The sequence below is a fragment of the Moschus berezovskii genome, chromosome 17 (assembly GCF_049115385.1).
Source record: "Moschus berezovskii isolate FMDL1 chromosome 17, NW_MosBer_1.0, whole genome shotgun sequence".
Lineage (NCBI taxonomy): Eukaryota > Metazoa > Chordata > Mammalia > Artiodactyla > Moschidae > Moschus > Moschus berezovskii.
The window spans coordinates 10,004,720-10,031,315 of record NC_142476.1 but is presented as its reverse complement, the minus strand read 5'-3'; the positions used below and the strand labels follow the sequence as shown (position 1 = coordinate 10,031,315).

The window sequence follows — 26,596 nt, the reverse complement described above, 5'->3', positions numbered from 1 at the left end:
GAGATGCAGGCAGGACCCAGAGTCCAGGCCCAGGCCCTGCCCCGAGGTGTGGTGAACACCCCGAGAAGGGGTTCCTGTGCGGGACCCCCAGCGTCCCCTGGTGGCCTCGTGCGGATCCTGTCTGTCCAGGCCCGTCTAGAGGCCCATGACGTGCCCAGCATCTCTTTTAACAAAGTCATTTTCTGTTCACATGGGCCAGAGTGAATGATCTTCTTTGCAGTTAAGCACCCTACCCTGGTGGCTCAGCGGTTAAAGCGTCTGCCTCCAATGCAGGAGACCCAGGTTCGGTCCCTGGGTTGGGAAGATCCCTGGAGAAGGAAATGGCAACCCACTCCAGTACTCTTGCCTGGAGAATCCCACGGACGGAGGAGCCTGGTAGGCTACAGTCCACGGCGTCGCAAAGAGTCGGACACAACTGAGTGACTTCACTTCACACAATCTATGGGGAAAATATGCAGTTGCGTCTCATGGGCCGCAGGGCGTTTGACTGAAGAGTTGATCACAGCACTGGTGAGAGCATCATGCCTAGTCTTTGCTAAACCAGAGAGGGAAGTAGATTTTTTAAAAGAGAGAATGAAAAGGCTTGGTCTCCTCAAGGCTCTTACATGAAACTCCCACCAAAAAGCAACCGCGTCCTGGCTATGGAGCCTGACACCCCACATCAGCATCGTTACCTGAGATTATTGGAATGGTAAAAGAAGGCGTTACGCACAAGGTGCAGACTTGCCGGGTGTCACCAGATGAGACCCAAGATGGGAGAGAAGGGACGGGAGAAGGTCATCAGGGGGCAGGGACAAAGGCCCACCCGAAATCTGACCATATTTCACAGCTTAAATCTCCCCTGCAGTAAAGAATGATACACTATAAATTGTCGCATCTTGCCTTGAAAAATCAAATGAAAAGTTACTCTCTTCAAAGGCTTCAACTGAATATTTTATTAATTGGCATCAGGGAAGGTGAAAGGTCACAATTGTGCTCCCGAATACCCTCCAAATGTGAGTAGAGACGGGTGAGCGGGTGTGGCCCTCCTGGGGTGTCCTGAGCGCACAGGACCCTGGGGGTTTTAGGAGTGAGCAGCGGCAGAAGGCCCCTGACCACATATTTGGCTCATCAACAGCTGAGGGACTTCCTGCCCCCCTCCCCACAAGCACGGCCACTGCCAAAAGCATGTGAAAGCCCTTCACAAGCCCAGGAAGGTCACTCAGTCCCCCAGAGAAGCCCGTGCGCGTGTGTCCACAGACCCGTTCTCCCAGCTCACATGTGACAGATCACGTGACAGGTGACGCTGCGAGGACCAGAGCCTGTACCTCATCTCATGCTCGTCCCCTAGGTCTCCAGAAGCCCCTCCCAGCTTCCCAATCAAGCATACAAGTGCCGTGTTTGTGAGTCGCCTACAGACACGCCTCCATCTGAGCCAGAAAATTCTCCACTGGAAGCTGGGAGGCTGCCGCAGCACCTACATTCACCCCCTGAGTCCTTACTCCCCTCACTTCCATCCCCTGCATGCCATGCATCACCTCCATCCCCCGATCACCTCCAGCACCACTATCCTGGCACCTCCCACTGACGCCTACGTGGCCAGAGCATGGACGGGCACACTGTACCTGAGCAGTCCCCATGGCGGCAGAGCCAGCGCAGGCCGGGCGATCGAGGGCAGCTGCTGGGAACCTGGGCTGCTACGGCCGGGCCTCGGATGGTGGGAAGGCCTATGATGAGGAATGGATAGAAATGGGGAAAACATGATTAAAAAAAATGGGGTAAGTAACCTCCCCAAGGAAAAAGAAACATATGGAAAGTATATTACAAAATGACACTGAGCAATAATTAAATCCATCTAGAACAGCAGTATGGCAAGAACTAAGCAGGCACAGATGCTGTATATAAAAAATAACACCAGGTATTTTTAAATAAAACCAGGGAACAGAGAACCGTGCAGGCACCCACAGCATGTGGACATTATGCAAGTATTTCTATTCCCAAACTGGGTTTGAGGTTACAATGAATAGCTTTCCCAACTTCAAAATATTCAACCAAAGAGAAATAATAATAAAGTCATACTCTAAATCAGGAGTGATGATTCCTCATACAACTTGAGGACGAAAGCAACATTTTTGAACTTAGACTGGTTCTGCAAAGAACCAGGCAGATTCCAAGAAACAAAAGGACAGTCCCAGGGAATATTAATAACTGATCATTTTATTTCCAGGAAAAAAATTGCTATCCCCAGATAACTCTGAGCACTGCATATTTTAGACAGGTGCTAGTTCATACACTTTGATAAATTATAAAACCTCTGCTCCTTTCTTCACTGCATTTACTGATACACGGCTTTACTGTTTCCCCAAAATGCATCAGATGAAAGAGGGACACACATCTTTGAGGAGACTTGTTTATGATATCACATGGAAGTGCGCTGTGTCTTTTTCATGCTGAGCTTGTAGGATCACAAACGCTGGCCCACAAGGCACTTCACGTGGCCCAAAAACACTGTGGTCACATCAGGTTAATTTCCACAAATCCAGGAGAACTGAATGTTGTACCATCTGCTGAAAACCCTGTCTTGTCAGCAAAACCTCTGATTAAGCGTCAGTCCGAGCACATGCCACTAACACCACATACTGACTTTCAAAAGCACAAACTAAAACGGGGAGACAATGCACCACTTCTCACCCCAGCACATACTCTCCGCAAACCTGATTATAACACACACACTGGAAATCCAGCCGTGGTTTGTGGCAACCAGTTAACACACTCATGACTGTCAAGCTACACAGTATATTCTAATTTCAAGTTATTTAATGGTAAAATGCCCTATCTCCAGAACTGACATTCTGTCCTTCTCATATTCACTCACTGTATCACTAAGAGTTCTCCATCTCAGTCCAGAGTTAGGCAGACCTCCTGTTAATGCACTTAACTGAATTTCACAGACACTGTGTTTTCCAGAAATTGAAGGCTTGTGACAACACTACATCAAGTGAGCCTGTGGCTAACATTTTCCCAACAGCATTTGCTCACTCTGTGTCTCTGTGTCACGTTTTGATGATTCTAACAATATTTCACACTTTTTCATTATTATGGTATTTGTCATGGTGATCTGTGACTGGCGACCTTTGATGTTACTACTGTAGTTGGGGGCATGGGGGCCACGCATGAACTGTCCCTGTATATAACACAGGAACTTGACTGTAAAATGTGTGTGCTGACTACTTCACTGACCAGCCACCCCAACTCTGCATCTCCTCAGCTCCCTGTCACCCAAGATGCAGCAATATTGAACCAAAACCACTTAATAACTCTACAAGGTCCAGTAAGCGTTCAAGTGAAAGGAACAGTTGCACATCTCTCATTTTAAATCAAAAGCTAAAAAATGGCCAAGTTTAGAGAGGAAGGCAGGTCAAAAGCTGACAGAGGCTGAAAGTTAGGCCTCTTGTACCAAACGTTTGGCCAAGATGCGAAAGCAAAATTCTATAAGGAAATTACAAGTCCTCTTCCAGTGAACACACAAATGGTAAGAAAGAAAAAGAGCCTTATTGCTGATGTGGAGAGAGTTTTAGTGTCTGGTTAGATGATCAAACCAGTCACAACATCCCCTCAAGCCAAAGCCTCATCCAGAGCAAGACCCTGACTCTTCAATTCCATGAAGGTTGAGACAGACAAGGAAGCTGTAGGAGAAAAGTCTGAAGCTCCCAGAGGGAGGTTAGGTTTAAGGAAAGAAGCCGTTCCCATGACACAGAAGTGCAAAGTGAAGCAGCAAGTGCTGATGTCGAAGTTTCAGTGTTATCTGGAAAGCCTAGCTAAGATCATAAATGAAAGTGGCTACACTAACAACAGATTTTCAGTGTAGGTGAGACAGCCTTCTATTGGAAGAAGATGCCATCTAGGACCTTCAGAGCAAGAGAGAAGTCAATGCCTGGGTTCAGTGCTTCACAAGGCAGACCGACCCTCTAGTTAGGAGCTAATGCGGCCGGTGACTCTAAGTTGAAGCCAGTGCCCCTTGACCATCTGAAAATCCTAGGGCTCTTAAGATTATGCTAAATCTACTCTTTCTGTGCTCTGTAAATGGAACAACAAAGCCCAGATGACAGCACATCTGTTTACAACATGGTTTACTGAATATTTGCAGCCCACCACTGAGACCTATTGGAGTAGGAAATGGCAACCCACTCCAGTATTTTTGTCTGGAGAATCCTATGACCAGAGGAGCCTGGTGGATTACAGCCCATGGGATCACAAAGAGTTGGACACGACTGAGCCACTAAGCATGCACGAATGCATTAAGACCTACTGCTCAGAAAAAAATAGTCCTTTCAAATTATTCCGCTCTCTGACAATGTCCCTGGCCACCCAGGAGCTCTGATGGAGAGGGACAATGAGATGAATGTTGTTTTCATGGCTGTTGACACAATATCCATTCTGCAGTCCATGGATCAAGGAGGAATTACTACTTTCAAGTCTTATTATTTAAGAAACACATTTCATTAAAGGCTAAAACTGTATAGCATAGACCCTGATTCTTCTGACGGGCCCTGGGCAATCAAATCAAGTCCGTTGAAAACCTACTGGAAAGAAAGCCCAGAATCTTAACCACTAGGCCACCAGGGAACTTCCTATTTTTAATGTTTGAGTTTTTTCCATTCATATTTATTGTGATTACTGACAAACTGGGACTTACTTTCTTCTGATAGTTCATGTTATCTATCCCTTTGTACTTTTTTCCTGCATTATTATCGTATATAGAACTTTCAGTCTACTCTTTTGTACCTATATATTTTATTTCTCCCTTAAAGTTATAATGCATGTAATTATACACATATTTTTCTAGCAAAACTATCAATGAATCAGTACCTCTAACATCCTCTTGATCAAAAGAAGACCTTTCATATGCCCTCACCTTCCTCCAAGTGCTGCCTTCCCCCTCCAGAACACACCTTCTCTGATACCACCTGGTGTCTGGTGTTACATGAATACCAAATATGGCTGCTTATAAAACAGAGAAAATGTATCCCTTACTCTAAAATCAATACTCATAAATGTGTCTCTGGTGTTTTTGCTTGCATCTTTCTGGGTTCTTTTTTCCTCACTCTCAAAAACATGCCCCTGTTTTCCTCTCAACATGGTTTTTATGTGGTCAGCTTTCCTTATATGCCTGGAAACATCTTTATTTCACTGTCAATACTGAACGTGGAATTCAAAAAATTTAACAGACCTCTCCAGACACCTGTTATTGCTGTTGAGATATATCCTGTCAATCTTTAAGCAATTTCTATTTCCTTGACCATGTCTCTTGAGATTCTGTCTTGATCCCAGAGTTTGTGGTGTTTCACAAAGACAGGTTTTGTTTGCTTTTATTCCAACCTCACAGGTGGTTCAATTTTTCTCTCTGAAAACAAGTTTCCTCAGTTTGGAGAAGTATCAGCCATTCGATCAGAAATATTGATTAACCACTTTTTTCCTGTAATTCCCTTCGTCAGCTTTTCTATTACATGCATTTTTGCCTTTTGGATCTGTGTACTGTAAAACTGGGAGAAGGCAATGGCACCCCACTCCAGTACTCTTGCCTGGAAAATCCCATGGACAGAGGAGCCTGGTGGGCTGCAGTTCATGGGGTCGCGAAGAGTTGGACATGACTGGGCGACTTCACTTTCATTTTTCACTTTCCTGCATTGGAGAAGGAAATGGCAACTCACTCCAGTGCTCTTGCCTGGAGAATCCCAGGGACGGGGAGCCTGGTGGGCTGCCGTCTGTGGGGTCGCATAGCATCGACGTGACTGAAGCAACTGAGCAGCAGCTGCACAGCTGCGTTTTCTCATGTTCTCTGCGTCTGTGCTGACCTCTAGGAAATTTCTTCAGCTGGATCCTGTAGTGCACTAATTTTTTTTCAGCTGTGCATGATCTGTGACTATCTACCAAGTTTTCATCTCAAGGTCTATCATTGTAATATTTCTAATTGGTGCTTTTACAGAACTATGTATCCTTATTTTATAGGGGTTCCACATGGCATAGTCATTAAAAACACCAGATCTGAAGCAGAGGTCTGAACCCAGGATTCATTCTTTACTAGTAACACATCTGTGCACTTGTTTGCTTATCAGTAAACTGGAGATAATAACAGGACTTACCCTTGAGGTGGTTATAAAGACCAAGCCCTTATTGTCCATGTAAACACCTCAGAACATTGACAGAAACATTTTAAACCTCAACAAATAACAAAAACAAGCATGGTCTCTGGGGCCAAAGGCATGTACTCGGCCTGTGTGCCACGCCCCTGAGCCTGCAACTACTTCAGCCATATTAGTTTCAACTACCCAACCTTTTACTGCCTCCTCTGACTCTAAGGGGAAACAAAACTATTCTGAAATTCTTCCTTTTTCATGGCACATGCTTTACTTTACAGATGAAATGTGAAATCTCCTTTCAAAGACGTACCAGGTTTTTTTTCTAAGTTCTCTTCTGGTCTCTCCTTTAGATTGATTGTAACAAGAGGTCACCGTTCATAATTCAATATGCTTTGTCTTTCAAGTGACGACTGCCTTCAAATGGCCTTTTTTTAACCACCTGCTCCCTTCATCCTTCACACTCCAAGCACCCCAAGTCTAGTCTCTGGGCTCCAGAAGGTGGACAGGCAGGCAGCCCCCAAGAAGGACAAGAGGCATCCTGGGATGGGTTGGCCAGAAAAGTGTGGGTACTGTGTTGGGTGTGGGAAGGATCCTCAGAGCCCTGGCTCTTCTAAGTGCTCAGAGCTGAGGGGCAGAGTGTCCCACCAACTCTGGCCCTGGGTCCTGAGTCCCAGAGGGAAAAGGTTCAGGTTGCAGAGCAGGCACCAGAGAAGGGTCCAATCAGCAGTGTCAGTAGGCTTTTTATGCCCCAAACCTCCTTTAAGATGACACTGTATAATTTTAATGTAAAAATTTTCCATTTTTATTTTTTAGTGCTGAAAAGAATGTTTTAAGAACTCTTGCACACTTCAAGAATGGAAAGCAGAGCATGGTTCATGTTTATATTTTATATATTTTCCCTAAGAAAGAAACAGATGAAATTATTGGAGTCTACTTTCCAAATCACAAAATAACATTTGCTTAATTATATATCATATGCACATAAGCATAAACATTACACCAGTTACTCTTTACCTAATTTATGGTATCCAAGTAATTTCAACTGACCATCCCAAATTACCTCAGTTCTTTTTCACCTTGTAAAAAGGACTATAAACCACCAAGCTACGATGTGATAATGGGAACAGCAGATCATATGTGTTTGTGCTCTTGATCGTTTAACAAGATGAGAAAAATGTATAAATTTCAAACTCTATTTAGTTGGTTAAAAGGTCATTTTTTTTTCTTTTTTGGCCAAGTCACACGGATTGTGGGATCTTAGTTCTCCAACCAGGGACTGAACTCTCGTCCCTACAATGGAAGTGTAGAGTCCTAACCACTGGACTTCTAGGGAAGTCCCAAGACAATCTTGATTCAAAATAGTATTAAAATAAGGGCATCTTCTATGATAGCTAAGAGGTCGTGGCAAAGCACAATGGAACACAGAGATGACATACGCGTTCTCCTTCTTTTATCTCATCCCTGATAAGACACATAGGGATCAGCCGATCCTCACTGAATCCCTGCAGCCAAAGTCGGCATCTTCCCCATTTTCCAAAAACCTCAGTTAACCACCCACCTTCCTCATATCCACAGACAAGGTGAGCAAGCAGAGCTTGTTCCCAGAGGTGTATTCTACTAAAATCACACACTGAGGTGAAAAAGATCCAATAGACATATTATCAATTCCTATCAGAATTTAATATTTTTCCTCTGGGCATCACATCAGAGGTGCTATTTAACAATGAGCTCGCACGTTGAGAGAATGAGATCATCTAATAAAGTTTTAAGAATGTAAGTTAGTGTTAGTGACTCAATCGCGCCCTACTCTTAGCAACCGCATGGACCGTAGCCCGCCAGGCTCCTCTGTCCATGGAATTCTCCAGTCAAGAATACTGGAGTGGGTTGCCATTCCCTTCTCCAGGGAAATCTTCCTGACCCAGCAATTGAACCCAGGTCTCCTGCATTGGCAGGTGGATTCTTTACCATTGAGTCACCAGGGAAGCACACACTTGTTAGTGCAATCAGAACTGTGTCATAGATTCAGTTGTTCCTGTACTCCAAAGCTGAGTGGTATGACTTCAATCTGATTTCTCAGCCCAGTTTAGAAGTTTAGGTCTTGCATGGCATCTGACAGATAATCTCTTATCCCCATCTTTATCACCACTTTGATGGAACCTCTTTAGCATCAAGTGCAAGGGCACAGAGTTGGTTTAATTCCATCTGTTTCTATGTATTCATTCATAACATGTTACTCTATGATTACAGATTTCGTTGAAATGTCACAGGCATCTCAATACCAGCAAACCGGGTTCCTAACTGCCTTCTCCGATGACACCACATTTTCTCTGTCACAAACTGGTCTTCCTCACCTATCCTGCACCTGATTCCTCCTCCCACCAACTCGGTTCCCCTCTGCTGTCTCCTTCCTCCCTGGGAAGAAAGCCGACAGACCACTGTGCGTCCATCAGGGCAGACGGTCCCCACCTCCGTTACCGAACGACACGCCCAGGACCAGCATCGCTGCCCTCTGCACTGAGTCACGCTCAGGGGCTGAGGCTTGGCCTTCAGACCTACAGCCCCTCGACACTCCCTATCCCCAACCTCCGCCACGGCTCACATGCAGTGGATGCACAGTCTCCAGTTCCAGACACCACACACTCTGGCAGAAGTCTGGGACGCCACTCCCCATGTCCTCTGTGAAGCTCATTTCGTGTCTAGCACCTTGTGTTTGTGTAACAGTGAAGGTCCCCGTGGGCATGGGTGCACAGTCCCAACCTCCGGGCCAGGATGATTCTGCGGCTCTGTGCGCCCAGCACTGGCTCCTTTCCACCTCTCTGCCTGGTGTCCCATGGTCAAAGCCTCATCTGCCAGCTGATCGGTCGCACTCCAGGGAGGCAGCAGGGCTGCCTGGTCCTCCAGAGACATCGTGCTCACTTCCAGGGAGAGAGTGGAATTTCTGAAAGATGCCTCACAGGAGACAGGAAGCCTCTTTCTCAGAAACCCATCCTCCAGCCCCAGAGGATAGGCAGCTCCCTACGCACCCTGTCAGAGCCAGGGCAGAGAGGTGCAAGCGGCTTCCTCCCCGGGGCCTGTGCTGCAATGCCGTCCACCAGGTGGTTGTGATGCTGTGGACACTCCAGCAGGGCTGTGTCCTCAGACAGAAAGCGGGGAACGCAGAGCGGGTGGGGACCCCAGGTCTCATGTCCTGCCATCCTGAAGCTGACAGCTTCACGTTCACCTGCCCTGAGCAGCCCTTCCTTTCCTACAGGCTCTGCAGCAGGAGCCCCAGCCCTGCAGCAACCTCCAGATCCATTACTAACAAACTCGTCTGAGTGAGTTCTGCTGCTGTAGCTAAACTCGCATCCCTCAGTAACAGAAACACTAGAAATGAGACAACCAGCCACACAGTAACACTGGAGGCTGATCCACAAATCACGGGAAAATATTCTTTAGCCTCTGTCCCCAGTTTTTAAAAATCAGGAATAAAAAAACTGGACAATAAAACTCAATTTAAACTTTTTAGAGCTGATTATCATGTTGAAAATAGTAATAAATATGCTTAATAAACAAAAGATATAGGAAATCATGATGTGGCATATGTCATATGTTATAGAAAAACAACTTACAGTGTAATAAAGACTCACAGAATGTGCTTCAAAAATGATAGGTGGCAAAGCACTAAGTGTGAGATCCAATTATCTGCACACTGGCAATTGTGGCTTTGTATCTGCAATTGCTTTACAATCACTATGCTGTTGTTAGCACTAGATGTGTAACGTGTGCACTAGATGTGTAACATGTGCACCAGACACTTTCCTATACATTTGCTTCATATTTTAATTAATACTAAAAAAAAACAAAAAACAATAGACAGCATTTCAGAACAAAATCCAGAGAAGGCAATGGCAACCCACTCCAGTACTCTTGCCTGGGAAATCCCATGGACAGAGGAGCCTGGAAGGTTGCAGTCCATGGGGTCGCTGAAGGTTGGACATGACTGAGCGACTTCACTTTCACTTTTCACTTTCATGCACTGGAGAAGGAAATGGCAACCCACTCCAGTGTTCTTGCCTGGAGAATCCCAGGGACGGGGGAGCCTGGTGGGCTGCCGTCTATGGGGTCGCACAGAGTCGGACGCAACTGAAGCGACTTAGCAACAGCAGCAGCAGCAGAACAAAATGCTCTTTGAACCATATTAACTCACCAAGCATTGCAAGAATAAGTGATATTGGAGGAATTAAAAGACTTTCGCCAGAGGTGGAGACAGCAGAGCAACACTGAAAGCCTGTAACCTTCTCTGACCTTCATAACGACCAAGGGCGGGAACCACACACCCACGACCAAACAGGAGAAGTTGAGATGGGGCAGGAAACACTACGCCCACGAGAGCCACAGCCAGGACCCTGACTCGGGCCCTAGATGTCAAGAGCAGGGACCTCCTGGTGCCCTGGGCCCCGGGAAACCCCCAACCCACACTGCACCTGGGTGACAACCAGGCCCGGTGCACCCCATCCCACAGGTCTCCCCTTCTGCTCTTCACTCATCCCCCGGTCCCTCCTTAAAGTCCTTCTAGCCACTGTCCCCTTGTTTCAAAAGCAGAATCAAGATCAAAAGGAAAACAGGTAACAGTAAAAAGGGAAAGAAAGAAAACTGCCTTTTGGTTACAAGGTAAAAGCAACCAGAGGTCATTCAGGAAACAGATAAACCAGTTGCGGATGCTATCCCACTCCTCGGGCTTGGAGGAGCATAAAACAAGAGCAAGAGGCAGAGACGGGAAGACAGAGCACAAGCGCGAGCATAGGGCTGAGAGTCTGTCCCCTGACACCAGACCAAAGGAGAGCTTAGGTTCAGGGACAGAACACGAATGCTTCGTGCTACTAGCCCTCCGGGCAAACCCGCAATAAGCAAAGCCTCTCAAAAAGGAAATACAAACCCCAAAAGCGTATGAAGAATCCAAAATTTGCAGAAGTTGCTGAAATTCTCTGAGTCAAGAATGACTAAGGTTCTCTGCCCAAGAAGGAGATGCAGGACAGGCCTGGGTCTGCTATGACCACAGTGAGACCCTCCGTCCTCGGGACGCCAGAGTTCACACGACCCCAAGTCACAGGCACAGCTACTCGGTACTGGGGCCTGTCATTCCTCCTGGTCCTGCTCTGTGTGTCCAGGTCATCTCATAGGGGGGATAAGTTTCATTTATGTATTGCTATCTAATGTACAGACCCTCTATAACAAGAAGGATGATGAGCATAAAACCATTATTGAACAGGAACGTTTTGCTGTCTCACTTAATGGCAGGTACAGAAAGCAGAGCTGTTTGATCAATCATGGCCTCTTTGAAAAAAAGTGCCTCTAACATTGCAGCATGTACCAGACAGAGTAAACAACTAAGGAGTTAAAAACGGCTTATTGGGAAGAAGTTACAAGTGTGTCATCTCTGTCTACAGAGCAGGCAGTCCTCTGCCACGGGTCTTGCCTTCATCCTCCTTTGCTCAGGGTGGGCACAATCCGGACCTGCTCCGTCAGCCAGTCCACCCGTGAGCACAGCGACTGGTCAGGATGTGCCTGCTACTCATTGACCAAAGGACAGTCACAGTTTTCCTGGAGTGGCTGCGGGGATGATGAGGGGAGACTGCAGGCCACGGGCTGCCCATGGAGAAGGCCACTGGCAAGACCCCGGCAATCTGGAGCAGGGTCGGAGCTGGAGAGAGAGCAAGCCCCAACACCCTCACAGGAGCCCTTCAATCCTGCTTCAACGATTGGATCCCAAAGGTCCTGGAGAATCCGTGACCCACTGTGAGCTGAGCATCTGGGACTTGTAACTATGGACTGAGGTACCACTCTGTCCCAGCAAAATACTGTCTGGCATCTTCTGTTCTAAGACAATACCTTATCCCTGGTTTTCCAAGGGGTTTACAAACACTCTTGGCAAAGATCATATGCAAAGGAAATCAGCAACAGACAGCATTCTTCTTCTTCTTCAAAATGGAAGATCTAGCTGGGAAAACCCAGCAGGAACTAACAGAGCAGGATGAAATCTGCACAGTTTCCCACAGACACATGAATATAAGTGTTGGTAAGATTCCCAGACTGGCTCCCATCCAAACAAACACGAAAAGATTAGCCCACAGCTGTACGTAGGACCCTGGAAACTTCAGCTTAAACTCACAGTACAGACAGCTCCGCAACCTTAGAAATTCCAAGTGCTCTGGGAGTTCAAGACCATGGACACAAGACGATCCTCCTATAAACCAGACAAGCCTGACTTTGGGTCTAGGTTGTGTTTCAGGGAAGATTAGTAGAGAAGGAGCAAGCTGAAGAAGACATAAAAAATAAGATGAAGGCAGCTGGTGACGAGCAGCTCTAATCCAGACACCTCCTCACCAGGCCAAAATGGCCCTGTGCTGGTCACAGAAACAGCCTCCCTGGAGCTCAGCAGCTGCTCAGAAGAAGTGATTATTTGGGAGGAAGATAGCAGGGTGGTGTCATCTGCATATCTGAGGTTATTGATATTTCTCCCGGCAATCTTGATTCCAGCTTGTGCTTCCTCCAGCCCAACATTTCTCATGATGTACTCTGCATAGAGGTTAAATAAGCAGGGTGACAATATACAGCCTTGATGTACTCCTTTTCCTATTTGGAACCAGTCTGTTGTTCCATGTGCAGTTCTAACTGTTGCTTCCTGACCTGCATACAGGTTTCTCAAGAGGCAGGTCAGGTGGTCTGGTCCCATCTCTTGAAGAATTTTCCACAGTTTATTGTGATCCACAAGGTCAAAGGCTTTGACATAGTCAATAAAGCAGAAACAGATGTTTTTCTGGAACTCTCTTGCTTTTTCAATGATCCAGCGGATGTTGGCAATTTGATCTCTGGTTCCTCTGCCTTTTCTAAAACTGGCTTAAACATCTGGAAGGTCAAGGTTCACATATTCCTGAAGCCTGGCTTGGAGAATTTTGAGCGTTACTTTACTAGCATGTGAGATGAGTGCAATTGTGCGGTAGTTTGAGCATTCTTTGGCATTGCCTTTCTTTGGCATTGGAATGAAAACTGATCTTTTCCACTCCTGTGGCCACTGCTGAGTTTTCCAAATTTGCTGGCATAATGAGTGCAGCACTTTCACAGCATCATCTTTCAGGATTTGAAATAACTCAACTGGAGTCCCATCACCTCCACTAGCTTTGTTTGTAGTGATGCTTCCTAAGGCCCACTTGACTTCACATTCCAAGATGTCTGGCTCTAGGTGAGTAATCACACCACTGTGATTATCTGGGTCGTGATGATCTTTTTTGTACATTTCTTCTGTGTATTCCTGCCACCTCTTCTTAATATCTTCTGCTTCTATTAGGTCCCTACCATTTCTGCCCTTTATTGAGCCCATCTTTGCATGAAATGTTCCTTTGGTATCTCTCATTTTCTTAAAGAGATCTCTAGTGTTTCCCATTCTATCGTTTTTCTCTGTTTCTTTGCAGATGACACCACCCTTATGGCAGAAAGTGAAGAACTAAAGAGCCTCTTGATGAAAGTGAAAGAGGAGAGTGAACAAGTTGGCTGAAAGCTCAACATTCAGAAAACCAAGATCATGGCATCCGGTCCCATCACTTCATGGCAAATAGATGGGGAAACAGTGACTGACTTTTTTTTTTTTCTGGGCTCCAAAATTACTGCAGATGGTCACTGCAGCCATGAAATTAAAAGACGCTTACTCCTTGGAAGGAAAGTTATGACCAACCTAGACAGCATATTAAAAAGCAGAGACACCCCATTACTTTGCTAACAAAGGTCCGTCTAGCCAAGGCTATGGTTTTTCCAGTGGTCAAGTATGGTGTGAGAGTTGGACTGCAAAGAAAGCTGATCGCCGAAGAATTGATGCTTTTGAACTGTGGTGTTGGAGAAGACTCTTGAGAGTCCCTTGGACTGCAAGGAGATCCAACCTGTCCATCGTAAAGGAGATCAGTCCTAGGTGTTCATTGGAAGGACTGATGTTGAAGCTGAAACTCCAATACTTTGGCCATCTGATGCGAAGAGCTGACCAACTGGAAAAGACCCTGATGCTGGGAAAGACTGAAGGCAGGAGGAGAAGCAGACGACAGAGGATAAGATGGTTGGATGGCATCACCAACTCAATGGACATGGGTTTGGGTGGACTCTGGGAGTTGGTGATGGACAGGGAGGTCTGGCGTGCTGCGGTTCACGGGGTCACACAGAGTCAGACATGACCTGAACAACTGACCTGAACTGAACTAGCAGGGTGGGGGGAGGGGCAGGGAGGAAAAGCTAACCTTCCCTTCTCAAACCCCTACCACCAATACAACTTCACAGAAACTCCACTCTAGGGCATAAGAGGTGGAAAAGTAACTGTGGGCAACTGCCATTTCCTTAGGGCAGGTCACTCCCACTGAAACTGCTCCAGTGAGGATCTGGGGCTTCCAGAGGGAAGATGAGCTGACATGAACCTGTGATGGCAACCAGTGGCCTTTCTGGACGATTCAGACTGAACTAGAGTGAAAAGAGCATAAGAAAGTTTCAAACGTCTTGAGGGATGAGAGAGGAAATAATTAACTTTTGCACCTTCAAACATTTTCAAATTAAAATTTTCCAGGCAAAAATAAACAAACTGGAAATTGCAGAACACAGTGCGGGCTCTAATACATCCACCTGTCCTTTGTCGCTACATCTTTGATGAGACACAGGCAGGGCAGTGCTATCTGAGGACCGTCACTCTGAGCACGTCTGACAGTCACGACTCCACAGGCAAAGCTGAGAACAGGAGCTCCTGTGAACACACAAGGCCTGCGGGGACCTGAGATCCCCTTCCAAACATGCAGGGCCCATGGTGGCTCACCTTCCTGCCCACACACGTGAGGCTCTGAGAACTGGACACACAGCACTAAGAAGGTGAAGAGCAGAAGCCTCCCTGGAAGTCCCAGAATCACAAGGAAGAGTTCCGCAAGGCCTCCCCAAACTGTACTCAGCGACCTGGATGAACAAACACACAGTCCTCTCCTGCTGTTGGAGATGCTGCGCAGGAGCTGCGTGAGCAGTTCTGGCGCATTATCTGCTGTAACACAGGCCTCGCCACCCGCCAGACTCACCGTCCACACCCTCCCAACCCAGGGAGAGACGCAGCAAGCACTCGCACCAGAGCCGCAGGTTGTGTGTCCACGGCGGGCCCATCTTTCCATCCATAACTGAACTCAAACTTCCCTTGAAAGCCCTTGACTTGTACTTCTTCCCAGTGCCAGCAAAATGCTAATTTTCAATCGATAGTCAACGCAAGTATAATACACTCATGCACCGCGTGCACCTTCTCAGCATAAGGGCTGCCAAGTGGGAACACGAGGTTCCCGGGGAGCCACCCTCCTCTCCTGAAGCTGAGAGCTGTGCCATGCTTCATGCGCTCCCACTTCCCAGGGAGCTGAGGACACAGCCTCTCCATACTAATTACATCTGGTGCTTGAGTTTCATAAAAGACAGAAGGGACAACTAACAGGTTCTGAGTGTCTTACATAATCCTCCCCCACAGCCAAGCCCCCACCCCCAGTCACTCAGCCTCCAGCCCCGCTTCCTCATCGGCAAGAGTTGACTGAGGGGTCTCAGAGCTGCTCTCACTTTCAATCAAGAAATACTGGATGAAAGATTATGTATCAGTGCATATATTTTGTAAAGTTCAGGGAACTCTGCTCAATGTGATGTGGCTGGATGGGAACAGAGTGTGGGGGAGAATGGATACATGTATACGTACTGGCTGAGCCCCCTTGTTCATCTGAAATCATCACAACATTGTTAATCTGCTACACCCCAATACAAAATAAAAAGTTTAAAAAAAAACAAATCAAATGAGGACATCATTTTTCATACTGTTTACACAAATAGCAGAGCGACAGACTGTGAGTAAAAATCACTGCAATATAAGGAAAACACTAATTCTAAGAGGTGACATGGGTGAGATGTGGGGCGGCTTAGGACAAGAGAGTGACTCTTGATGAGAAGGTGAGGGTGTCCAGGCTGGACCTGCGGGGACTGGAAGGCACTGTTGGGGGTGGGGTCCCTGGCTGCAGAAGACACAGGTGTCAGAGGGACGGTCAGTGCTCCCCTTCACAGCAGCACCTGGTGCAAGAAAGTGAACAGAAAAACGAGAAGAGCGACTGGATCAGCCTTGGCGGTGCAAACTCGAGGTGGCAGGCCCCAAAGCCAGGAGCCCCAACTACTTTATGTGCAGGGAAAGGCCGGATCAAGCCCCTCTGGGAAGGGTCTCCAGGGCTTCTGAATGTGCTGGGATCGGGGGCATGACAGGGAGGCAGCCCATCGAGCTGGATCAGGGGACAATGGACACCAGACGAAAAGGGGGGTCAGCTCCCGAATACCGCCATCTTGGCGGTGCGCCAACAGGAGGCACCTCTTGTGCAGGCCATTCCCTCCTGGGGACCAGGGCAGAGCAGGACACCTGCTGAGCTGTGCTCGCTAAGGCTCTGGGCAGGGCAGGCCACTCCAGCCCTTGGGCCACAGTTCCGGAGGGACGATTTCAGGGTCCAGGCCTGAACCCCACACAGGCCGGACAGCAGTGTGAGCCAGGCCATGAGGCCGTCACCCCCATCCAGCCTCTGCCCTCCAGGGCCCCTGCCCCCAGAACTGATCCAAAACCCACTCTGCTCTGTGCCCCTCGCCTGCTCACCCCTCACACCCGACCATCCCAATCGAGCTGCTACATGTTCTCTGTCTCTTTCAACGCCACACATTTCTCCTTTTTCTGAAGGGTCTCTTTACAATTTTAACAAGCTCTGGACACAAGACCACTCGCCCCTGTTTGCAGCTGTGGACATCTTGTTCTCTGTTCACTTCTCTCTAAGGGGAAGGGTCAGCCCCAGGGTGACAGTGGGCTCTAGAGGGTTGAGTCAACCTTAGGTGCTACAATGGCTCGTGACCGCCCCCCCAGAGGCCGAAGCACAGAAGCCAACATCCAGAGTGCCTGTGAGCAGGTGCCACGAACCAGGGGAATAGTTCCTTAGATGGGAGGCCATAGAAACAAAGATGGAGAAACGATCTTCCAACAGCCATGAGCTCCTGCGCAGTGAATCTCTCTCACAGGTGCCCTCAGTGTTTAGCCCAGAGCTGGACCCAGGGTATGGGCTGACAACATACGGACGGTCCTCTTTCCTGCCCTGGCACCACCATGAGACCACGGGACCACGGGAACACACAAACATGTGACCTCATGACCACACGGTCGAGGCGGAGAAGCAGAGGGACACGTGTGGCCCCTGAGCCAGACAGGCGCAGACACCACTGTGGCAGACACCAGGCTCCGTTTTTCAGCGGCGGGACAACTGTGTCCAATGGACAAACACCTGCACCCCAGGGCTCCCACGAGGGCCCTGACATGCAGAAGAGTGCTCAACCCCGGCTTCCCACCAAGGCTCCAGGAAAGGGCCCCCAACTGCAAGCACAGCCCTCCAAAGGCATCTGTATTCCACTCTACCTAAGGCAAGAAGGCTGCCTACAGAGCTCTGCAGGGAACTGAGACCCATGGCAGGGCTTCCCTTGTAGCTCAGTCAGTTAAGAATCTGCCTGCAATGCAGAAAAACCTGGATTAGATTCCTGGGTCAGGAAGATCCCCTGGAGAAGGAAATGGCAGAATCCCATGGACAGAGGAGCCAGGCAGGTTACAGTCCGTGGGGTCACAAGAGTCAGACACGACTGAGAGACTAAACCACTGCCACCAAGACCCATGGTTTCTCTTAACAAAGGAGATAATGTGCATCCCAAAGTTATCTAGATGATAAGATTCCTTGTCAAATTATTCAAGTGATCAGTGTTTCCAATTTAATAAAGATATATTGGTAATAATGGAACTTAATGGCTGCTTACTGTGGATCAGAACTACACATGTTCACCACCAAACCTGTGCCCAGAATTCTATGAAGTGAGAGGAAAATGTCCAGAGGAGACCGTGCACGAGGCCAGGCTGCTGGTCATTTGTTTGAGAGCTGTCATCTGTGGAAAAACTGAGGCACGTGGGGAGAGGGGTTGGCAGGAAAGGGCACAGGGAGCCCACAAACCGTGACTTGACGGAGGCTTCATGTCCACAGGTGACAAGAGGCGGGAGGGTCACCCAGCAAGAGGAGGTGGGCAAGCACATGAGAGGACAGGAACAGTTCCCGGCCCCCAGGGAGGAAAAGAATCCTGCCTATGAGGGGAAGGACCACGTACTTTACTCTCAACAAACATCACCAACACCACAGCAAACCTACACTTAGAAACACATGTGCTCACACACACAGACGGGCCCACAATCCACGCACACACATGCAAGCACACAGATGCACACACAGGTCTCCCTGTGGTGGACACCAGAGCAAGCATCCTGCCAAGTGAATCTCTGTCTCTCCTTCCACAGGCACCAGGACGATGCCCTGCCAGACTAGGGGTGGGGAGGGGACCAGCTCCATCCCTGGGAGCATCAGCTGCTGGTCAGGGCAGGTCAGCGGGTCCCCAGGCAGCAGCCATGTAGTCACACAGAGCCACCGGACTCAGGGGATCAGGAATAAACGGACATTACACAACGTTCCCCCTCCAACAAATCACCTTCTTGTCTCTAAAGAAACGCTCCCTCTGCATAACAGCCCTGAACAACTTCAACAGCTCAAAACCTTTCAAGACACTGGCCCACAAATGTCCTCACACGGGAGGGGGCCTCGGAGTGTCTAACAGCACAGAGATCTTCAGACGGCAGCCAGTGTGTGAGGCACACGAGATTAACAAGTAGGCACCAGGAATAGGGTAAGGTGGCTTCCTTTAAAAAGTGGCCCCAATTTAAACGTTTTTTAAAATGTCATCCCAAAGGCATGGTCTTATCAATGTGCTTCTTCCATGTAAGCACTGCAGAGGCTTTAATTGAAGCAAGCAGCAATGCTTATCCAATTACAGCAATTATAACATTAATTCACAATATTTAAGCCCTTTTAACAATCCAGAGCGAGTTCACAGTTAATAGCAACTGTTTGATATGCATCATTAACAAAATGCATTTTTGCAGAAGACTCCTCATGACTTTGTTAGGAACACAAAGCCAAGCGGCAACCGGTGTCACACAAGCTGAATTCGCCAGTTCCTGACCTATCATCCAACTCCCAGCTCAGCCAACGTCAGATAGGCCTCATCCTTCCCTCCTGCTGCTCACTATCTAAGCCCCTTTGTCATGCCACTGCTCCCCCAACCCCGCCTGCCCCACCAAGAGCACCCCCTCCAGAGCCAGGCGCCCCAGCGGCCCCGTTCACTTGTCTCAGGTTGGAAGCAGCAACCAGCTCCCAGGGGAAGGGGTCCAGGACGAGGTGAGACATCCAGAGAAGGTTCTGTGTCAACCTCCAGGGAGGAAGCAACTTACTCCAGACAAGGTCTGTGGGTGGGGGCCTCCAGGGACCCCTCAACCCAACACACATCAAGCTGTTTCCAGTCTCTTGAAATTCTAGGTCAAACCACACAACCAACCTCAAGAGTCTCAGAAAAATATCCAATGGGAAGCCCATTAGTAAACATTTACTTCGGGTGTCAATGGGAAAAGTGTCTGTTTTTCACGGGTGCACCCCCTGCCAGACCCTGAATGGATCAAGGCCAGAGTCAGGGACCCAGTTCCTGACAGGAAGGCCATGGAGGTGATAGACGAGAGCCTGATATAGAAATCATGACAGGAAAACGTGGCAGGGTCCCCGAGACACCAAGGGTCAGAGAGGGTGGGGCACGCCCGGCCCACACGGTGTCACTGGATGGATGTAAAGAAGCGTAACGCGAGGATGACTGTGCACATCCTTCCAAAGTGAAACACACAAGCATGGACCAGCAGTTCCACTCCCAGAAGTTACCGAAGAGAAATGAAAACCTCCATCCACAGACGGGTTATCTCGTTCATGACAGCCAAACGCTGGGAACAGCCCATGGAGAAGGGATAAACACAGCCATGATCTGTTCACAGTCATACGGTGGAGTCCTGACAAATAATAACAGGAGACAGCTACAGACTGACCTGTCAACAACATGAGTAATGAGTGAAAGAAACCCGTCATGTGCATTCCATGTGGATCCACTCTGTTTAAAAGAAGAGGCAGACAGAGTCAGAAAGTAACTGCCTCCGGGACCTCAGGAGGGAAACTTTCCAGAAATGGGCATAAAGGAGATTCTACGGCCCTGCTCTCTATCTTGTGTGGGGGATGTTTACATGGTCACGAACAACTGCCAGAAGTCACTTAACTGAGTACTTAAATCTGTCCATTTTATTTCACGGAAATGACTCCTCCCCTTCATGGATCACAGCCTTGTCATGGTGAAGGGGTTTACGTAACTCAGTGAAGCCATGAGCCACGCTGGGCAGGGCCACTCAAGACAGACGGGTCACAGTGAACATTTCTGACAAAATGTGATCCACCGGAGGAGGGAATAGCAAACCACTCAAGTACTGGCTTCCCTGATAGCTCAGTTGGTAAAGAATCCACCTGCAATGCAGGAGACCCCAGTTCAATTCCTGGGTTGGGAAGATCCACTGGAGAAGGGATAGGCTACCCACTCCAGTATTCCTGGGCTTCCCTTGTGGCTCAGCTGGTAAAGAATCTGCCTGCAGTGTGGGAGACCTGGGTTCAATCCCTGGGTGGGGAAGATCCCCTGAAGAAAGGAAAGGCTACACACATTCCAGTATTCTGGCCTGGAGAATTCCATGGACTGTATAATCCATGGGGTCACACAGAGTCGGACACAACTGAGTGACTTTCACTTTCCCTTTCCAGTACTCTTGCCTCAAGAACCCCATGAACAGTTCATTTGCTCGTTCCTTCGTTCAGCTGCCCAGTTGGGTCCGACTCTGTGACCCCCTGAACTGTCCCTCACCGTCTCCCAGAGTTTGCCCAAGCTCATGTTTGTTGCAACAGTGACGCCATCCAGCCGTCTCATCCTCTGATGCCCTCTTCTCCTTCTCCCCCGTCTTTCCCAGCATCAGGGACTTTCCCAATGAGCCGTCTGCTTGCATCAGGTGACCAAAACACCAGAGCTTCAGCTTCAGTACCAGTCCTTCCAGTGAACAGTCAGGGCTGCTCTCCCTGAAAATGGACTGGTTTGATCTCCCTGCTGTCCAAGGGACTTTCCGGAGTCTTCTCCAGCACCACAATTCAAAGGCCTCAATTCTTTGGCGTTCTGCTTCTTTACAATTCTTTGGCGTCCAGCTCTCACAACCACACATGATCACTGGGAAGATGACCATAGCCCTGACTATACAGGCCTTTGTTGGCAGAGTAATGTCTCTGCTTTTCAGCATATTGTCTCGGTTTAGGATCGTTTTCCTGCCAAGAAGCCATCGTCTTCTGATTGCATGGCTGCAGTGACCATCCAGAGTGGTTTTGGAACCCAAGAAGAGGAAATCTGTCACTATTTCCACCTCTTCCCCTTCTATTTGCCATGCAGTAATGGGGGAAGATGCCATGATCTCAGTCTTTTTAACATTTATCTTAAGCCAGCTCTTTCACTCTCCTCCTTCACCCTCATCAAGAAAGAGACTTAGTTCCTCTTTGCTTTCTGCCATTAGAGTGGTATCATCCATATATCGGAGACTGTTGACGTTTCTCCCGCCTATCTTGATTCCAGCTTGTAACTCATCCAGCCTGGCATTGCTCATGATGTGCTCAGGGTATAGGTTAAACAAACAGGGTGACAGCAGATAGCCCTGTCATACACCTTTCTCAACCTTGAACCAATCAATCAGCTGTTCCATACAGGGTTCTAACTGTTGCTTCTTGATCTGCACACAGGTTTCTCAGGAGACAGGTAAGATGGTCTGATATTCCCATCTCTCTAAGAGCTTTCCACAGTTTGTTATGATCCACACAGTCAAAGGCTTTAAGCATGGTTAATGAAACAGTAGTAGCTGTTTTTCTGAAATTCCCTTGCTTTTCTATAATCTGGTGAATGTTTGCAATTTGATATCTACTTCCTCTTCCTTTTCTAAACCCAGCTTGAACATCTGGAAGTTCTTTTTTTTTTTTTTTTTTAAGTATTTTTATTGAAAAAGCACAAATGCAAAGAAATGAACAGAGGAAAATTTAAGCGTCGAACCTGGACTGGTCACTTATGATAATATAGATGCTACAATTCCATTCTCCCCAATCATTCCACCTTCACCCTCTCCCACAGAGTCCCAAAGACTGTTCTAAATGCCTATGTCTCTCTTGGTTCACATAATGCTGAAGCCTGGCATGCAAGACTTTAAGCATGACCTTACTAGCCTGGGAGATGAGTGTGACTGTCTGATGATTAGCACATTCTTTGGTACTACCCTTCTTGGGAATTGGGATGAGGACTGACCTGTTCCAGTCTTGTGGCCACTGATGGGTCTTCCAGAGTTGCTGAAATAATGAATGCAAAGCTCTGATGGCATCCTCCTTTAGGGATTTGAGTAGCTCTAAGGGGACAACAGAGAATGAGGTGGCTGGATGGCATCGCCGACTCGATGGACATGAGTTTGAGTGAACTCCGGGAGTTGGTGATGGACAGGGAGGCCTGGCGTGCTGTGATTCAAGGGGTCGCAAAGAGTCGGACACAACTGAGCGACTGAACTGAACTGAACTAGAATTTCATCGCATCCAGTGGCTTTATTAGCAGCAGTGCTTCTTAAGGCCCACGTGATTTCGCACTCCAGAACGTCTGGCTCTGGGTGACTCACCACACCATCACAGCAATCCGGCTCATTAAGATCTTTTTCATACAGTTCTTCAATGTATTCTTTCCATCTCATCTTGATCTCTTTAAGATCTACTAGGTCTCTATCATTTTTATCCTTTACTGTGCCCACCTTTGGGCAAAATGCTCCCTTGATGTTTCCAGTTTTCTTGTAGAGATCTCTAGTCTTTCCCCCTTTGTTCTTTTCTTCTACTATTAAGCACTGTTCATTGAAGAAGGCTTTCTTGTCTCTTCCAGCTGTTCTTTGGAACTCTGAGTTTAATTGGAGGTATCCTTCCTGCTCTTTTTAGGGGGATGGTTTTGTTCTTTGCCTCCTGTACATTACAGACTTTTGTCCATAGTTCTTCAGGCACACTGCTAACTCGATCTAAATAGATCTTGAATCTACTCATTATCTCTACTATGAATTCATACGGCATTTGATTTAAGTCATACCTGGCTGGCCGAGTGTTCTTCCTGGTTTTCTTTAGTTCAAGCCTGAATTTTGCTATGAGGAGCAGATGACCTGAGCCACAGTCAGCTCCAGGTCTTCTTTTTACTGTACACAGCTTCTCCATCTTCGGCTACAAAGAATGCAATCAATTTGATCTCGGTATCGATCATTTGGTTATGTCCATGTGTAACGCTGTCTCTTGTGTTGTTGAAAAGGGTCTTTCCTGTGACCAGTGCGTTCTCTTGGCAGAATTCAGTTAGTCTTTACCCTGCTTCATTTTGTTCTCCAAGGTCAAACTTGTCTGTTACTCTAGGTATACCTTGACTTCCTACTTTGGCATTCCTATCCCCAGTGATGAAAAGAACATCTTTTTTAGGTGTTAGTTCTAGGAGGTCTTCTAGGTCTTCAAAGAACTGATCCAATTTCAGCTTCTCCGGCATCGGTGGTGGGGGCATAGGCTTGGATTACTGTGATGTTGAATGGTTTGCCTTGGAAACGAACTGAGATCATTCTGTCATTTTTGAGGCTGCACCCAAGTACTGTATTTCAGACTCTTTTGTTGATTATGAGGGCTACTCTGTTTCTTCTATGGGATTCTTGTACACAGTAGTAGATATAATGGTCACCTGAATTAAATTCGCCCATTCCTGTACATTTTAGTTCACTGATTCCTAGAATGTCAATGTTTATTCTTACCATCTCCTGCTTGACCACGTCCAATTTTCCTTGATTCATGGACCTAACATTCCAGGTTCCTATACAATACTGTTCTTTGCAGCATTGGATTTGACTTTCATCACCACAAATTCACAACTGTGCATTGTGTCTGCTTTGGCCCAGCTGATTCATTCATTCTGGGACTACTGGTAATTCTCCTCCACTCTCCCCCGGTAGCATACTGGACACCTTCAGATCTGGGGGAACTCATATTTTGGTGTCATACCTTCTTGATCTTTTATATAGTTTGTGAGGTTCTCATGGCAAGTATACTGGGGTGGCTTGCCATTCCCTTCTCCAGTGGATCACGTTTTGTCAGAACTCTCTGCTATGACTTATCCATCTACAGCCCAGCACGACATGGCTCATAGCTTCACTGAGTTACAAAAGCCCTTTCACCTTGAAGGGGCCATAAACCGCATGAAACAGCAAAAGGATACGACACCAGAAGATGAGCCACTCAGGTCAGAAGGTGTACAATATGCCACTGGGGAAGAGCAGAAGGCAATTACAAATAGCTCCAGAAGAAATGAAGCATCTGGGCCAAAGCAGAAATGATGCTGAGTAGTGGAAAATTCTTAAAAGAGATGGGATTACCAGACCACCTTACCTGTCTCCTGAGAAACCTGTATGTGGGTCAAAAAGCAACACTTGGAACCAGACACGAAACAAGTGTATGGTTCAAAATTGGGTAAGGAGTGAGACTAGGCTGTATTCCGTCACCCTTCTTATTTAACATATGGAGAGAACATCATGTGAAATGCCAGGCTGGATGAACCACAAGCTGGAACCAAGATGGCTGGTAGAAATATCAACAACCTCAAATATGCAGATGATATCACTCTAATGGCACAAAGGAAGAGGATCTAAAGAACCTCTGGATGAAAGTCAAAGAAGAGAGTGAAAACACCTGGCTTGCAACTCAACATTCAAAAAACTAAGATCACGGCATCTGGTTCCATCACTCCATGGCAAACTGAAGGGGAAAAAGTGGAAGTAGTGGCAGATTTTATTTTCTTGGATTCCAAAAATCACTTCAGATGGTGACTGCAGCCATGAAATTAAAAGATGCTTACTCCTTGGAGGGAAAACTATGACAAACATAGACAGCATATTAAAAACCAAAGACATCACTTTGCTGACAAAGGTCCATCTAGTCAAGGCAATGGTTTTTTCGGTAGTCATGCATGGATATGAGAGTTCTACTATAAAGAAAGCTGAGCGCCAAACAACTGATGCTTTTCAACTGTGGTGTTGGAGAAGACTCTTGAGAGTCCCTTGGAAAGCAAGAAGATCAAACCAGTCCATCCTAAAAGAGATTAACCCTGACTAATGCATGGAAAAGAAATGCAAAAAAGCAAAATGGCTGTCTGAGGAGGCCTTACAAATAGCTGTGAAAAGAAGAGAAGCGAAAAGCAAAGGAGAAAAGGAAAGATATAAGCAGCTGAATGCAGAGTTCCAAAGAAGAGCAAGGAGAGATAAGAAAGCCTTCCTCAGTGATCAATGCAAAGAAATAGAGGAAAACAACAGAATAGGAAAAACAAGAGATCTCTTCAAGAAAATTAGAGATTCCAAGGGAACATTTCATGCAAAGATGGGCTCAATAAAGGACAGAAATGGTATGGACTTATCAGAAGCAGAAGATATTAAGAAGAGGTGGCAAGAATACACAGAAGAACTGTACAAAAAAGATCTTCACGACCAAGATAGTCACGATAACGTGACCACTGACCTAGAGCCAGACATCTTGGAATGTGAAGTCAAGTGGGCCTTAGAAAGCATCACTACGAACAAAGCTAGTGGAGGTGATGGAATTCCAGTTGAGCTATTTCAAATCTTGAAAGATGATGCTGTGAAAGTGCTGCACTCAATATGCCAGCAAATGTGGAGAACTCAGCAGTGGCCACAGGACTGGAAAAGGTCAGTCTTAATTCCAATCCCAAAGAAAGGCAATGCCAAAGAATGCTCAAACTACCGCACAATTGCACTCATTTCACACACTAGTAAAGTCATACTCAAAATTCTCCAAGTCAGGATTCAGCAATATGTGAACCGTGAACTTCCAGATGTTCAAGCAGGTTTTAGAAAAGGCAGAGGCACCAGAGATCAAATTGCCAACACCCACTGGAACATGGAGAAAGCAAAAGAGTTCCAGAAAAACATCTATTTCTGCTTCATTGACTATGCCAAAGCCTTTGACTGTGTGGATCACAATCAACTGTGGAAAATTCTGAAAGAGATGGGAATATCAGACCACCTGACCTGCCTCTTGGGAAACCTGTATGTAGGTCAGGAAGCAACAGTTAGAACTGGACATGGAACAACAGACTGATTCCAAATAGAAAAAGGAGTAAGTCAAGGTTGTATATTGTCACCCTGCTTATTTAACTTATATGCAGAGTACATCATGAGGAGCACTGGGCTGGAAGAAGCACAAGCTGGAATCAAGATTGCCGGGAGAAATATCAATAACCTCACATATGCAGATGACACCACCCTTATGGCAGTAAGTGAAGAGGAACTAAAAAGCCTCTTTTTTTTTTTTTTATTGGAGGCAAATTGCTTTACATTAATATATTGGTTGATTTTGCCATACATTGACACGAATCCGTCCCAGGTGTACATGTGTTCCCCT

General features: G+C 47.0%; 1 protein-coding gene across 1 annotated transcript in view; it reads right to left on the bottom strand.

Moving 5' to 3' along the window:
• The window catches only part of LOC129542119 (uncharacterized), a 415,462-nt gene that overhangs the window by 180,957 nt on the left and 207,909 nt on the right, over nt 1-26,596 (bottom strand). The window lies entirely within an intron of this gene.